The following is a 17,068-nucleotide window of genomic DNA, read 5'->3' as shown; positions in this document are numbered from 1 at the left end:
CCTTTCTCTCTGTCTCTCTCTCTCTCTCACTGTCTAACTCTGCCTGACAAAAAAAGAAAAAAGTAGAACAGGTAATTGGCTGGCCCTAAAGCAGGGCAACCCACGTGATGACCGACCAAAGAGAACTCATCTCATTTTTGCAAATGGGAAGAAAACTCACTGTTAGAAATAAACCTTTGAGGAGCACCTCACAAGAACAGCACAATGGTCCCCACAAGCAGTGACCATGTTGGTGCCCATGGTCCCCGGCATAGTCAGGCTCCTGGAAATGTTTGATTAAAAGAAAAAGTGGCGGGGGGGACACCCTGTAGAACAGAGGTGCCATTGCCATGGACAGACTCGGGCAGCTGACCCTGGGTGCTTCCCTGCAGTGCAGACAGCGTCAGGACTTCTCAGGGAGAAGAGGAGGTCATGCTCCACACACAAAGCAGTCAGTCCACAGCTCCCATGCTCCAGCTGTGGGAAAACAGCTGCTCTTGGGAAAAACGGGAAAGGATGCTGGGGTGGGTCCTTACCCAGAGAGGCCACAAGCGCAAAGTTCTCCAGCATCACATCACGGTACAGGTGCTTCTGAGCCTCATCCAGGAGCCCCCAGTCCTCCCAGGAGAAGTGCACGAACACGTCCTCAAAGGTCACCTGGCCCTGCCATGATGGTGACAGCTAAGTCAACCAGACCAACAGATGGCAGAAAAAATGGAAAATGTCCCATTGACCTGCCCCTCAAAAACAGGCAGGTGGACAGATAGATGATACCTAAGTTCTGGGTCCCCCAATTCTGTCTCCAGAAACACCAAGCTGGTGCTCACCTTCTTTATTTAGGTTCTGACCCACTGGTTCACACTTTTTCTGATATGCACATCACTCATTGAACCTTCCATCTCCAGACCCCACACAACCAGCACTTCCCTGCCTTTCCACACGCCTCTGCAAACAGCGTCCAGAGCCTGGCTGCTCCTGCACCAGACCTCTGAAAGTCCCAACTGTCAGGAGAGGCAGCACTCAGCCTCTTCTTCATGGATTTCCACTTGGTCCTGCTCATACATTCAACCCTGTTTTCCAGAGCCACACACAGATCTTTAGGACCCGCAGGCTTCTCAGCCACAGTATACCTCTTTAAAAAAAGAAAATTATTTATTTATGTGAAAGGCAGAGAGAAAGAGAGAGGTCTTCCATCCACTGGTTCACTCCCCTAGAAAGCTGCAATGGCCAGAGTTGCACCGATCCAAAGCCAGGAGCTCTCCCACATGGGTGCAGGGGCACAAGCACCTGGGCCATCCTCCACTGCTCTCCCAGGCCATCACAGAGAGCTGGATCAGAAGTGGAGCAGCTGGGACTCAAACCAGCGCCCATATGGGACAGGTGGTGGCTTTATCTGCTACACCACAGCACCGGCCACCACAGTATACCTCTTAATGCATATTCAAAGCCAATCTCTACCACTCCCTGCCCCAAGCCTGGACGCTTATAACTCTCCTAATGGACCCTGTCTGCACTGATGTACTGTGCCAATCTAACTAAAACCCCAGGCCCACATAAACAGCCAAGAAAAATCTGTGATCTTATAGAGGGGTCAATATTCAATGCAGGTAACTTTTTGTTTTAACAATACGTATAATTACCTAATAAATATGTCAGATGTTGCATTTTTGTTTTAAGTTTTGTATTTATACATCTTTTATAATTGATTACAACTACAAATGAATAGGCGTAGCTTTTATATATTAACATTTGACGGGGCTTGATTTCAGAAAGTCACCCCTTGTGGACTTCGGCCCCAATCCCTGAGGAAAAAAGAACTATCATAACGGGCAAGGTAGAATGGGATGTTACATTCCTGTCATGGTTCTATACCAAATCAACCAAAAGTAAAACCAAAGTACACCAGCAAAGATATAACTGGTAAGTATTCGCTTTAAAAGTCCATAAAGATCTTGTAAGATGGAGGGTGAAAAAGCTCCAGCTCCAAAGCCAGACACTAAGAAGAAATCTCCAGCCAAGAAGGTGGATAATGCAGAGCTAAAAAGAAGAAACTCAAGGATAAAAAGACAAAGGGGAAGCCCCACTGCACCGAAACCTGTCCTGGCGAGAGGGACTGGCAGATACTCCCAGTCAGCCATGGATCCCAGGGAAGCCCTGTATAAGAGGAAGCACGTGGCTCCCAAATTCAGGATTGAAAAGAAGGTTCTTGCTGGTTTCACAAAACCAGCTGGTGGTGACAAGAATGGTGGCAGCAAGGTCATTAAGTTTGGCAAAATGCCCACACACTATCCCACCGAAGATGTGCCTTGAAAGCTGCTGAGCCACAGCAAAAAGGCCCTCAGTCATCACGTGAGGAAACTGGGGCCAGCATCGCCACTTGGGCCATTCTCCTCATCCTCACTGGGTGTCGCAGAGGCGAGAGCGGGGCTTTCCTGAAGCAGCTGAGTAGTGGTTTGCTGCTTGTGACTGGACCTCTTTCTAGAGGGGTCAATAAACACAAGTCCCAGCCCCACTGTCATCCTACCTCCACCTCAGTTTGTCCCAGCCGCCTCCTTGGGGACCTTAATCACCTTCTGGCCTTCCTTCTATTTCTTCTTTTCTCCCTCCCTCCCTCCTTTTTTTTTTTTTTTTTTTTTTTTTAAGGTTTATCCATCCATTTGAAAGGCAGAGTTACAGAGAGGAAAAGACAGAGATCTTCCATCTGCTGGCTCACCTCCCCCCAACATGGCCACAATAAGAATTTCCTCCTGGGTCTCCCACACGGGTACAGGGGCCCAGGTACTCAGGCCATCTGCTGCTGCTTTCCCAGGAGCATTAAGCAGGGAGATGGGTTGGAAGTAGAGCAGCTGGGACTTGAACTGGTGCCCATATGGGATGCTGGTGTTGCAGGTGGTGGCTTCACCCACTACACCACAATGCCAGCTCTGGACCCCTCTTTTCCACTTACCTTCCCTTGAGGCTGTTACTTCCTTTATCTGACTTTGTAATATACACAACCCATGACCAGATGCCCAGGCCAGTCACCTAGCCTCACGTGCTCCCACAGGGAATCCATTGCTGACGTAAGACGCCCTCTCCTAACCTCTGTTATAGCCTGGTTGCCACAAACCAAACACCTACAAGCTGAGTCCCTCAGCAGAACTCAGACCTGCATGTCCAGCAACCCATCTGACACCTCCACTCCAGAGTCTCCAGGACATCTCAGACTCACACAGCCAAAATCCACCTCCTGGTCTCTGAAACCTGCCCACCCACTGACTCCCCGTCTCTGGACTGCAGGCCAGCTGCTAGTTGCTGAGGTCAATTTCCATGGAGCCATCCCTACCTCCTCCCCCTCTTTCTCTCACTTTCCACATCTTAAAGTTAAAAAATCAGAACCAAAATCTAACCACTTCTTCCAGCTCCACAATCAGCACTCTGGCCAAGTCACCACCTGCATTCAGCCAATTTAAAATCAAATCCTTACGGGCCTCCCTCCTCTCACTCTGACTCCATCTTCTTTCCCTCTGCAGCCAGAGGGTGCCTGGGAACATCTGAGTCAGATCACATCCCTACTGTACTCGAAACAGTTGGCGGAGGCTGGCGCTGTGGCACAGTAGGTTAATCCTCTGTCTGCAGTGCTGGCATCCCATATGGGCTCTGGTTCTTGTCCCAGCTGGTCCTCTTCCAATCCAGCTCTCTGCTGTGGCCTGGGAAAGCAGTAAAAGATGGGTCAAGTGCTTGGGCCCCTGCACCCACATAGGAGACCTGGAAGAAGCTCATGGCTCCTGGGTTTGGATCAGCCCAGCTTTGGCTGTTGTGGCCGTTTGGGGAATGAACTAGCGGAAGGAAGACCTCTCTGTCTCCTCTCCCTCTCACGGTTTGTACTTCTCAAATAAATAAAATCTAAAAAAAAAAAAAAAAAAAAAAAGAAGAAGAAGAAAGAATGAATCAGCGGATCTCACCACACTCAGATGACAGACCGTGCTCTTCAGGCTGCCTCTCAGGGCAACTCCAGCCAACCTGCCCCCTTTTTCCCAAGACATAAGGAAGATCTGCCATTCCTTGAATACTCACAGCTCAGCTGCACTTTCTTTCTTTCTTTCTTTTTTTTTTTTAAGAAAGCTTTTATTTAATAAATTTCATATGTACAGCTTTAGGAATATAGTGGTTCTTTCCCCCTTACCCACCCTCAGACCCCCACTCCTAGTCCCTCTCCCATCCCATTATTCATTAAGATTCACTTTTAATTATATACAGAAGACCAACTCTATACTGAGTAAAGATTTCAACAGTTTGCACACCCACACAAAGTATGAAGTACTGTTTGAAGATTGCTTTTACTGTTAATTCTCATAGTACAACTCGTTAAGGACAGAGGTCCTACATGGGGAGCAAGTGCACAGTGACTCCTGTTGATTGAACAATTGACACTCTTATTTATGACGTCAGAGGTCACCTGAGGCTCTGGTCTTGTCAGCCTCACTTTCCAGCATTCACACGTCATCCTGATTTCTAGGACTGAAACCGCTTTGTACACGTCAATGGATTTCAGAAGTGGGAACCCTTCCTTATAGCCCATGGCCACGGCCGAAGATACCCCTAGGGTTCCCAGTGGCAGGGCAGGAGAGCGAAGGGGGCGAAGTCTGGGGACGCTCCCTCCCCAGGAAGGGGCTCCAGGACGTTGTGTGGGGCGGGGGAGCTACCAGTGAGGGTCAGCGGGCACCCTTCACTCACCCGCGCCAGGTCAGTCGGCGCTGCTGCCGCCATCGGACCCAGGAGGACCCCTGGAGCTCGGAGACCACACTCCACTGGCCTGGGTGACCGCGGGCCGACTGTCGAGCTCGGAGCCTCAGTCTGCACCGTGTATGTGTGTCCAGGGCCCTGGGCGCCGCCTCTGGGCTGCAGGAACAGGAGCGAGTGCGTGTATGAGGTCCCGGAGGCGGTCCCGAGGAAGCGCCTGGGAAGCGGTCCCCAAGGACGGTACGGGACGACCGGTCCAGAGCAGAGCAAACCTGCAGTAAAGCGGCGCGGGAGGTCCCTGCCCCACCGGCTGAGCGCGGCAGCAGCCGGCCCGCTGGGTCTTCTGGTTTACCTAGTTTCTACCGTGTGTCCAGCGGGGCAGGCGCGCTCTGATCTCCATGGCAACGTCCAGGCGGCACCGCGAGGACCTATGGGAACTGGAGTCCCCCCACCCTTTTTTAAAGCGGCGTGGGGGTGGGGGCGTGCCTGGCTTATCTTCCTCTTACAGGAGCTGCTCTCGGATTTCCTCCGTTAGAGACGTCCACTTAGTAACTGGTGTCCCAGGCTCCTGGCCGCAGACCTGGTGAGGCCCTACAGAACGACTTCTGCGAGGATGTGAAAGAGCGTGAATGCCTTCCTTGTGGTGTCTCTCTGACGTCCCTCTGAGTCAGTGGTCCCTGAGCCAGTAGCATCAGCCTCACTGGGGAAACTGCTAGAAACGCAAGTTTCCCCATTACAGAAGCTCTGGCATGGGATCTCTGTGCTTTCAGGAGCCCTGCTGGGGCTCTGATTCCCACTCAGAGTTAGCTGCTGTTCAGAGTCCAGTAACACATGTTTGCATAACACTACAGCCTTCCTTCTGAGAGAGAACATGAGAAGTGCTCAGCACAGGGAGAAGCGCATAGTACTGAACATGTGAGAGTACTGAACAACATTCAAGATCCCACGTCTCTCTCACTGCTATGGACGGTCTCCTTGCTCTCTACCCTCTGCCTCTGAAATATAAATAAGCAATGCCATTTTAAACATGCTTTAAGTGTTGGCAAGGTTGTGGAGACACTAGAACACTCAGACCTTGCTGTTAACTGCTTATGTAAGATAATGCAAGTTGGGGAAATAGTAGTCAGTTTCTCATGAAGTCAGACATGTACTTTCCATAGTACACAACAATTTTCCTTCAGTTTTTACCTGGGAAGAATATAAACCTATGTCTAGGGGCCAGCATTGAGGCACAACAAGTTGAACCACCCTGTGCAATGCCAGCATCCCTGTTTTAGTCCCAGCTGCTCCACTTCTGATCCAGCTCCCTGCTGATGTCCTTGGAGGGCAGCAGAGGATGGCCCAGGTTCTTGGGCTCCTGCCACCCATGTGGGACACCAGGATGGATTTCCTGTTCCCGGCTTTGACTTGGCCCAGACCTGGCTGTTGCAACCATTTGGGTAGTGAAACAATGGATAAAAGATCTCTCTCTCTCTCTGCCACTGTCTTTCAAGTAAATAAATGAATAAATATATTTTAAAAAAAAGATGAGAAGTCAATAAATTGGACTACATCAAAAATTTAAATTTGAAAAATATGTCTAAACCAAAGTTTTACATAAATGTTCACAGTGATTTTATTTAATGGCTAAAATTGAAAACAGCCCACATGTCCACCAGGAGGATGGAAAAATTAACCTCTACACTCATACAATGAAATACTACCCAGCAATAAAACTGAATGTGCAGCAATGTTGGATAACTCTAATTATGAACAAAACGATGTACAAAAGAAATGTGCATTTGGTATATAACAATTAAGACACCACTTGGAATAACTGCATCCTATCTCAGAGTGTCCGAGTTTAAGTCTGCCCCCAATTCCAGCTTCCTACTTATGTGAACCCCGGGATGATAATGGCTCACATTGTTGGTTTCTCCTACTCACATGGGAAACACGGACTGAGTTCCTGGCTCCAGCTTTTGCCTGTCCCAGCCCTGGCTGTTGTGGGCATTCGTAGAGTGAATGAGCAAATGGGAGACCTGTCCCTCTGATTCTCTCTCTCTCCCTCCATTTTTTCTGTTTCTCTGCCTTTCAAATAAAATTAAATAATTTTTTTAAATTCATTTTTGAAAGAAAGAAATCAGGAAATGGCATCACGGCACAGTGGGTTAAGCCGCTGCCTGCAACACCAGCATCCCACGTGAGTGCTGATTTGAGCCCCAGCTGCTCCACTTCTGATCCAGCTCCTTGCTAATGCATCTAGGAAAGCAGCAGAGGATAATCCAAGTACTTGGACCCCTGCACCTACGTGGGAGACCCGAAGGAAGCTCCGGGATCCTGGTTTTGGCCTGGCCCAGTCATGACTTTTGGAGCCATTTGGCAAGGGAACCAGTGGATATAAGATCTCTCTCTTTCTCTTTCAAATAAATAAATTAATTAAAATTCCATTAGATCTAAAGAGCCAGTTTTTCAATGACGTACGCATCCATCCTGACAACTAAACAGCCATGATTTCCTTCTGGGGCAAAGGAAACAGACTATAGAGGGGTACCAGGGAACTTTTGGGGGAGTTTGAAATGCTCTATATCCTGATGCACTCAAGCAAGTAGCTCACGCCCATGTATTCACTTACTTAACCCATACTGCTTGAGCACCTACTGTGTGCTGGGCAGTGCAACAACCCATTGGTAAACCAAATACACAAGGATCTTCCCCCCATGAAGCTGGCAGTCACTAAGGCAAACACGTGCAGAACAGCCCCACCCTAGGGCCCTGGTGACCCACCTGTGTCCATACAGACCGTGCTTACCTGAATCCTAGCAGAATGCCTTCTGATCCTCCCAAGTCAGGAGACAATGGGAAGCCATCTCCCACTTGTCTGCTTGTCTCCCCCGTGGAGCCGTCATGCTACCGTTTATATTTGCCTCCCATTTTCTCATGGGGGAAGAGGTTTCCTGCCTCAGTCCTGCTACCTCAGGTTACAACTGCAGATAACAAAGCTGTTTTCAGGTGAGGCTGGCATTGTGCCACAGCAGGCTAAGCTGCTGCCTGTGGGACCAGCATTATGGTACAGTGGGTTAAGCCACTGCCTGCAACCATATGGGTGCTGACTCGATTCCCATGTGGCTGCAGTCCCAGAAGCTGCTCCACTTCTGATCCAGCACCCTCCTAATGCACTGGGAAAGCAGCGGAAGATGGCCCACGTCCTTGGGCCCCTGCACCCATGTGGGAGACCAGGAACAAGCTCCTGGCTCCTGGCTTTGGCCTGGCCCATTCCTGCTGTTGCAGCCATTGAGGAGTGAACCAGCAGGTGGAAGATATCTTTGTCTCTTTTTCTGTAACTCTGCCTTTCAAATAAATAGATAAATATTTTTTAAAGAAAGTTCTCCCTCATTCTCAGCCTCTTTCATGAGGTGGTGGGAGGGTCTTAGTATGCATGAAGACATCTGGGATTTTTTTTTTTTTTTAGATTTATTTATTTGAAAGGCAGAGTTTTAGAGAAAGAGAGAGAGAGAGAGGGAAACAGAGCGAGCTTCCATCTGCTAGTTTTCTACCCAAATGGCCACAATGGCTGGAGCTGGGCTAATCCGAAGCCAGGAGCCAGGAGCTTCTTACAGGTCTCCCATGCAGGTGCAGAGGCCAGAGTACTGGGCCATTCTCCACTGCTTTTCCAGGTGCATTAGCAGGGAGCTGGATTGGAAGTAGAGGAGCCGGGACTTGAACTGGCACCCATATGGGATGCTGGTGCCACAGGCAATGGCTTTACCCACTATGCCACTGTGCCAGCCCCCATCTGGAATTTTTCGACACTTCCACATGGGGTTTAATATCCATGTGGTCATTATGGCATCTGCTCTTTCCTGGTCCCGGATGAGGCACTGGTGCATCCTGGGAAGGTGAGTGTTTTAGAATGATATATAGAGATAACATTATATTGCAGGGCTAGTAAGAATTCCAGCCACCTAAGTAGTTGCCTGCCTTTTCACACTAAATAACTTCCACCTACTGAATCATTTCCCAAATGCCCACAATAGCTAAGGCTGGGCCAGGCCAAGATCAGGAGCCCAGAACTGAATCGGGGTCTTCAGTGTGGATGGCAGGGACCCAAGTACTTAAGTCATGATCTGCTACCTTCCTCGGAAGCACATTAGCAGGAAGCTGGGTCAGAGTGGAATAGCTGGGACTTGAACTCATGGATAGGCCGGCAGCTTGATAGGTCTGAGTGAGCTAGAATCCTCATAGCTCTACATATTATCTCTTTATCTGCCAAAGATGCCCATTTTCCCAAGATGTGTTTCATCTGGGACCTAGAAGTGGGAGAAACCATGAGAATACTGACATTCAGTGCCACACGAAGATTATGGAGGTGTCATAAACTTCCCAAACAGCTTCATGCACCACCCCCACCTCATAAAATGAACTGAATATGGGGGAGAGCTCTCTCTTTTACAACACACCACAATTGGAGATGCTACTCACGTTTTTTCTCTCCCCTGCCATTGGTCAATCCTCTGTCCTACTCAAAGGTATTTCTCCATGTGCAGCAGCCCACATTCATATGTAAAATGTATGTTTTCTCTCTCCCTGTTAAGTAAATCCTGTTCCTTCCTGTGTATGCTACTATGTCTCCGCTTAGGATTTTTATCTCTGTGTGAGACAAGGACCTGAAATAAAAATTAATATGCTCATGCTCACATCAGAACCAGGCACTCTGGGGCCGGCGCTGTGGCTCACTTGATTAATCCTCCGCCTGCGGCACTGGCATCCCATATGGGCGCCAGGTTCTAGTCCCGGTTGCTCCTCTTCTAGTCCAGCTCTCTGCTGTGGCCCGGGAGTGCAGTGGAGGATGGCCCAAGTCCTTGGACCCTGCACCCGCATGGGAGACCAGGAGGAAGCACCTGGTTCCTGGCTTCGGATCGGTGCAGCGTGCTGGCATTGGTGGCCATTTGGGGGGTAACCAACAGAAGGAAGACCTTTCTCTCTGTCTCTCTCTCACTGTCTATAACTCTACCTGTCAAATAAGTAAAAAAAAAAAAAAAAAAAAAAAAAAAAGAACCAGGCCTTCTAAGTGTGGATGTGGGTATCCCAAGTGGTGATTTAAGGCACTGCAACAAATGCCTCCCTCACTTTTTTGTCCTTTTTGGTGTGAGTGGGACCAAGTATTACAGGGAGCTGGCATCTTTAGCAATGTTTTTCTTTCTTTCTGAGCCTATGTAAGTTATTATGGGTTAAGTAAGACTCATCTCATCAACACTCATGCAGATTTTTTAAACTCTGGTGTCATGTTCATGGTTGATGAATTAAGGGGTGGAGAGCTAATCTAATTATGACATTTTCGAGGGAGGTCTCCTGAGAGGTCTGTGTGTGACTAGAGGCATGTCCTTGGAGGGTGTGCCGGCCTGCAGCACAATGAACCGGGTTTCCTGAAACAGAGAGTGGGAATGCGGGGGCAAGGATGCAAAGAATGGAGCCAAGACAAGTCCTGATCAAGGCTCCTTTATTCAACAAATCCAGTAGTATTTAAACATGACCAGTTGTTTACAAGAAGGAGCACAAAAGATTTACATATCAAAAAGGCTTTTAAGGTTACAAAGAGTTCCCCATAAGGTTCTTAACTATTGATTACAAGGGTACAATAAAACACTTAGGTGATAAATGCAGGTTTCAGGTGTGACTGATTATCTATATCATCTCTTGTGAGAGGTTTAGCAGTGAGATAAGGTTCTTCCTGCCTTTTCCCGGAATCTCCTTAGTCTCTATCCATATGTTTAAGTGTAAACAAAGGGAGCGACTGCCTGTGGCTGCCCACATCTCTGTCTCTCTCACTGTCTGTAACTCTCCTGTCAAATAAATTTAAAAAAAGAAAGAGAAGAAAAGAGAGAAATCTTCTATCTACTGACTCATACCCCAAATGGCTGCAATGACCCGGGGTGGGCCAGGTGCCAAGAACTTCATCCAGGTCTCCCACATGGGTGCAGGAGCCCAAGCATTTGGGCCATCTTCTGCTGCTTTCCTAGGCGCACTAGCAGGGAGCTAGATTGGAAGTGGAGCAGCCAGGACTTGAACCGGTCCCATAGGGGAAGCTGGCAGCTTAACCCACTCCACCACAATGCAGGCCTCAAGATGGTGGGAATTTCAAAGCAGCAAAGTGTTCAGGCTGCAGCAGGGGTGTTAATGGCTGCTTTGAATAAGTTTAACAGTGAGAGTCAGGAGCAAAAGGAAACAGAGCAGGGATCTGGAAAATTGGCAACTCTGCCAGAGAAGGATGAACACAAAGCAGCGTGTTTGAGACAGGAAACGAAGCCATGGGTATTTGCTAAAGAGATTTGTTGGGCAAAGGGAGCTGTGTGTCAATGAGCAAGACAGTGGGAGAAAGATCCTGAAGGTGGTAGGTAGCTAGACAGACACTAGCCTGTATGTTTAAAGAGGGCCAAAGGAAACGGGAATGGGAAGAAGATGGGAAATTCTCAGAAACTGGATTGTCCTGCACTGAAATGAGGAAACAAGCCCTATGAGCAGATCAGCCACTACACCTAAAGTAGTGGCTCCTGTTCCAACACTGTTAGATGTGTTCCAGCCCTTTCCATGGGGCAGCTCAGGGGAATCCCCCCTGCCCTGCATGAACAGGGCTAGTGAGCCCAATAACCGTGCTGATAAAGTCATAGGGGGAGTTTTGGCAATAGCACATCCAGAAAACCCCCACCCACAATTCTCAGAAGAGGGAGATAGAGAGGAAAAATGGGAGAGCCATACTCATTCCATAAAAACTCCAGTCTGGGGACCGGCGCTGTGGTGCAGTGGGTTAACACCTGGCCTGAAGCATCAGCATCCCACATGGGCACCAGTTCGAGGCCCAGCTGCTCCACTTCCGATCCAGCTCTCTGCTATGGCCTGGGAAAGCAGTAGAAGAAGGCCCAAGTCCTTGGGTCCCTGCACCTGCGTGGGAGACACAGAAGAAGCACCTGGCTCCTGGCTTCGGATCAGCACAGCTCCGGCCACTGTGGCCATCTGGGGAGTGAAGCAGCAGATGGAAGACCTTCTGTCTCTACCTCTCTTTGTAAATCTATCTTTCAAATAAATAAAATAAATATTTTTTTTTTTTTTGACAGGCAGAGTGGACAGTGAGAGAGAGAGACAGAGAGAAAGGTCTTCCTTTGCCGTTGGTTCACCCTCCAATGGCCGCCGCGGCCAGCGTGCTGCGGCCGGCGCACCGCGCTGATCTGATGGCAGGAGCCAGGAGCCAGGTGCTTTTCCTGGTCTCCCATGGGGTGCAGGGCCCAAGCACCTGGGCCATCCTCCACTGCACTCCCTGGCCTCAGCAGAGGGCTGGCCTGGAAGAGGGGCAACCAGGACAGAATCCGGCGCCCCAACCGGGACTAGAACCCGGTGTGCCGGCGCCGCTAGGCGGAGGATTAGCCTAGTGAGCGGCGCCGGCCAATAAAATAAATCTTAAAAACAAAACAAAACAAAACAAAACAAAACAAAACAAAAACCTCCAGTCTGAATATAGCCTGGGCTCTTGGTCCTTTCCTGAGCTGCCCACCTGCTCTGTCGTGGCCAGTCTCAACGCGGGCTGGGCACTCAGTGCTTTTCTGGTCTGTCAGGTGTGTTTCCCCTCGTTGAACGTGCTACCTTTCTTACCACTACCCTCTGTCTCCTATCTGAATTTTTCTTGCACAAGACATTTCAAAGATCCTCTAGGCATACCCTTCCGTTACGGTTGCTTCAGAAGCACAGAAGTGCAGACATATTTCAAAGATCTTCCAGGTGGGGTCCTTTCACGGAGGAACTCCAGGCCAAGCTCCAGCTGCTGGCAGATCTGGGCATTATCCACGTGGTACTAACTTTGCAGACGTATGGAATGCAAAAGTTTGGGGTCACGGAAGCCTCCACCGAGATTTCAATGGAAAGCCGGGGAGGCCAGGCAGAATGGTGCTACAGGGCTCCAGCCCTTGTGTGGGGCCTTGTGTAGTAATGAAGCTGTGGAGTGGTGCTGTAGAGGAAACCCCAAAATAGTAGAGGGGTCAGTGATGTGGGATATCTGCAAACAGAAACAGACCACGAAATAAACAAAAGAACAAACTAAGTGGTGTGGCAGGCCCGCTGGGGAAGCTGCGGACCTCAGAGAGCAGAAATGTGGGTGAAACACCAACAGAGCCGAGGCAGGAGACAGCTGAGTTCATTAGGGAAGCTGACAGAAAAGAATTCCCAGACCTTAAAAACTTTAATTGCTGGTTTGTTTGATGATAAGCTGGTTAAGAAACTGGTTAAAATACCACTTGCTTAAAACCTATGGGTGGGTCGGTGCCGCGGCTCACTTGGCTAATCCTCTGCCCATGGCGCCAGCACCCCAGGTTCTAGTCCCAGTTGGGGCGCCGGATTCTGTCCCGGTTGCTCCTATTCTGTGGCCAGGGAGTGCAGTGGAGGATGGCCCAAGTGCTTGGGCCCTGCACCCGCATGGGAGACCAGGAGGAAGCACCTGGCTCCTGGCTTCGGATTGGTGCAGTGCGCCAGCCATAACGGCCATTTGGGGGGTGAACCAACGGAAGACCTTTCTCTCTCACTGTCTAACTCTGCCTGTCAAAAAAAACAACAGCCACCTATGGGTTTGAACAACAGCCAAACTGAGGGGGCGGGGAAGCCCCTGTGTTTACACAGAGATGTTTCACAGAAGCCACACAACAAAGGTCAAAGGCAAATGGCCCAAGTGAGATTGAGAAAGGGACAATTTAGTTCTTGGAAAGCCACATCAAAAAAGAACAAGCCTCCTGGTGGGAGTTTCTGTGGCAACACCCCTTCCCCCCTCAGGAGGGGCCTCTTTAAAACCCCAAACAATGGTGCCCCAGACCCTTCCTCAGCCAGTGGCCAGCTCCTCTTGTTCTCAAGCACGTTGTCACAATAACCCTTTGCTGCCCTTCCTTGCTATGTGTGTGACGAGAGGGTCCAAGAACCCAACTGTCAACTGGGCCGTGGACACATTGAGGCCCCCACCTAGGTGTCAAAGGGCATTCATTGACTGGCATCTGTGGAGGCTGGTCATGGTAAGAGAGGAAGCGGCTCCCGGCAGGTGAGCCAGCAGGCAGAGACAAGAGTGAGGCAGGACTTGAACTGGGATAATCACCCCTCGTGAAAGCCACCCTCTGACAGCGGAAGCCTCATCATGGGTGCTCGTGTCGTGCAGCCCGACTAATCACACGTATCTCCCTGCATTTGCACTGACTCGTCCTGGACTTTGAGAGCTGGAGGAGTATCTGTGATTACTGCAGTGCCGAGAACAACCCCTCTCCCCTGGACACCCCCGTGGTCAGGGAGTCGTTCTCATCTACTCTGTGTTGCAGCCCAAGGGGCCTTCCCAGAAAGGAGCTAGCCTTCCAGCCTGTGGTGTCTGTTGCCCTCAGGACGGGACCTTTTCAGCCCTGGAGCCCCGTCTCCAACGGGGCATCCTGGGAATCTAGCACCAGCCAGAGGGCAAGACAGTCAAGACTTCCCACAGGATTCACTAAAAATACGGGCTAGACATTTGGCCTAGTGGTTGACACACTGGCAGGTATGCTTGCATGCCACATCGGAATGCTGGGTTTGAGTATCCGCTCCACCAGCTTCCTGCTCATGTGGACCCTGGGAGCCCTTGGTGACAGCTCAAGTACATGGGTTCCTGCCACGCATGTGAGAGACTTGAACTACGTTCCCAGCTTTCAACAGAATCAGCTCTAAATCTCTCTCTCTGCCTCTAAGGTAAACAAAAATAAATCTGTAAATACATTTTAAAAGAATTATTAAAAATAAATACATAATTTAGAAGACAAATCCATTGCTACCATCTGAAAGCTGGGCAATTTCCCAATGGCCCTGGAACTGGGTATGAAGCCAAGGAACTTTTAAAATTCTTTTGTATTTTTTCTTCTTTTTGAAATCAAGACACTCAGACATCAAATGCCAGCATTTTTTAAAAGATTTATTTATTAAGCCGGCGCCGCGGCTCACTAGGCTAATCCTCCGCCTAGAGGCCCCGGCACACCGGGTTCTAGTCCCAGTCAGGGCGCTGGATTCTGTCCCAGTTGCCCCTCTTCCAGGCCAGCTCTCTGCTGTGGCCAGGGAGTGCAGTGGAGGATGGCCCAGGTGCTTGGGCCCTGCACCCCATGGGAGACCAGGAAAAGCACCTGGCTCCTGGCTCCTGCCATCGGATCAGCGCGGTGCGCCGGCCGCAGCGCGCCGGCCGCGGCGGCCATTGGAGGGTGAACCAACGGCAAAGGAAGACCTTTCTCTCTGTCTCTCTCTCTCACTGTCCACTCTGCCTGTCAAAAAATAAAAAAATTTAAAAAAAAATTTATTTATTTATTTATTTAAAAAGTAGAGAGAGAGACAGATAAAGATATCTTCCTTCCACGGTTCACTCCCCAAATGGCTGTAATGGCAGGAACTGGGCTGATCTGAAACCAGGAGCCAGGAGCTTCTTCCGGGTCTCCCATGTGGATGTGTTAGGTAGGAAAGTCAGTTATGAGCTTATGTGTGTGTGACATAAAGGCCCAAAGAGAAGACATCTATGTCCAGCATATGCTGCATCTCAAGGTCATCCCGATGGTGTTTCAGGGGCAGCCCGGTGTTCACATCCTGCCCTGCCCTGCCCCCTTCCACCTGATAACCTGGCAGGTGGGGGTCCCCACCCCTTCTGCCTGACAAATCTTCCACAATCTCCCAGGTGCAGCCCAGTATCTGCACCTCAAACCCCCTGCTCCCTTCCTCCAGTCTGATAACATCTGCATCCATAAAGCCCTTTGTTTCAGACCTTCAAGAGAGAAGTTTTTCTATTTGCATCCAAAAAGCCCTTTGTTCCAAGAGGAGCAGAGGTGGTGAGCAAGACCCATCTCCTTAAAAACCCCGTGCCTCCACGGGACAGGGCGCTCAGCCGTCTGCCTCTCTGCTGAGCCGCCTGCCTGGTCTGGCCAGGTGTACTCTCTCTACTACCCCCCCCCCCAAGTCCGAGTGACTGCGCACTCTCTCTCAGGTCCTGTCTGGAGAGGTGCCCATCCGTTCTTGCGGATGTCCCTTCCCTAGTAAACTTTGCTGCTTTCACCTCCCACTACTCTCTGTCTCACGCCTGAATTCTTTCTTGCGTGAAGACAGGAACCCTGCAGTTTCTCCGGTAACAGATGCAGGGGTCCAAGGACTTCAGCCATCTTCTGCTTTCTCAGGCCATCAGCAGAGAGCTGGATCAGAAGTGGAGCAGCTGGGATTTGAACTGGCACCCATACAGGATGCCAGTCACACAGAAGACAGCTTTACCCACTATGCCACAGCGCCGGCCCCTCAATCAGCATCCTAACTCATTGGCTAATGCCCACCCCAAATGAAGAGTTTGGGGCAGGCATTGTGGCTCAGCAGTTTAAACTGTCATTTGGGACATTCCCATCTCATATCGAAGTGCCCAGTTTCATGCTGATGTGTACCCTGGGAGGAAGCAAATGATGGTCCAAGTGGCTGAATTCCTGCCATCTGGAGTTCCTAGCTCCCGTCGGTGTGTTAGGTGGGAAATAGAAATTAGCCTATGTGTGTGAAGGGGGCCTAAGAATGTTACTGGAGAAGCAAGGGTTCTTGTCTTCATGCAGGAAAGAATTCAGGTGTGAGATAGAGAGTAGTGGAAAGCAACACAGCAAGGTTTATTAGGGAAGGGACATCGTAAGAATGGATGGGCACCTCTCCAGACAGGACCTGGGAGAGAGTGCCCAGTCTCAGGGGGAGAGCGGGCTTACACCTGGCCAGGCTCAGCAGGGAGGCAGAGGGCTGGGCATGCAGTCCAGTTGAGACGGGGTGGGGAGTTGGGGAGGGTTTAAGGGGATGGACCTTGCCTCTGCTCCCCCTGGAACAAAGGACTTTTTGGATGTTAATATGAAAAATTCCTTTCTGAGTTTGCCCCCTGATGTTATCAGAAGGGGGGAGCCTGGCTGGCACCGCCCCCCTGTTAGAGGAAGCATGGTTATCCGTGGTTATCCAGTAGAAGGACGTTTGAAGTGCAGATGCCGGGCTGCACCTGGAAGGCATTTGTGATGGAAGTGGTTGTCCAAGCCTTAGGCCTTTGTCACACACACACAAGCTCATTTCTGACTTCCGACCTAACAAGACAAAGAGGAAAGGAACACATTGGAAGCAGACCAGTATTTCCACACTACAAAGTCCTGCCTGTACCCGGCCTTCTCACCAAGGAAAGCACCCCAGGAGAATCCTCTCTGTTGGGAGGAATTTCACCCATTTGATACCCAGCAAAGCTTTGTCCAGGATTACAGGGTGGGAGGGGGAAGAAGTGGATCCTACACCGTTGCAAACCCTGCTCTGAATGTAGACTGTGCACTTCTCAGATCGGTCCGGAAGGATGCCCAGCTTTCTGCGG

The sequence above is a fragment of the Oryctolagus cuniculus genome, chromosome 18 (genome assembly GCF_964237555.1).
Source record: "Oryctolagus cuniculus chromosome 18, mOryCun1.1, whole genome shotgun sequence".
NCBI lineage: Eukaryota > Metazoa > Chordata > Mammalia > Lagomorpha > Leporidae > Oryctolagus > Oryctolagus cuniculus.
The sequence above is the reverse complement of the archived record's forward strand: the minus strand, read 5'-3'. Positions refer to the sequence as shown.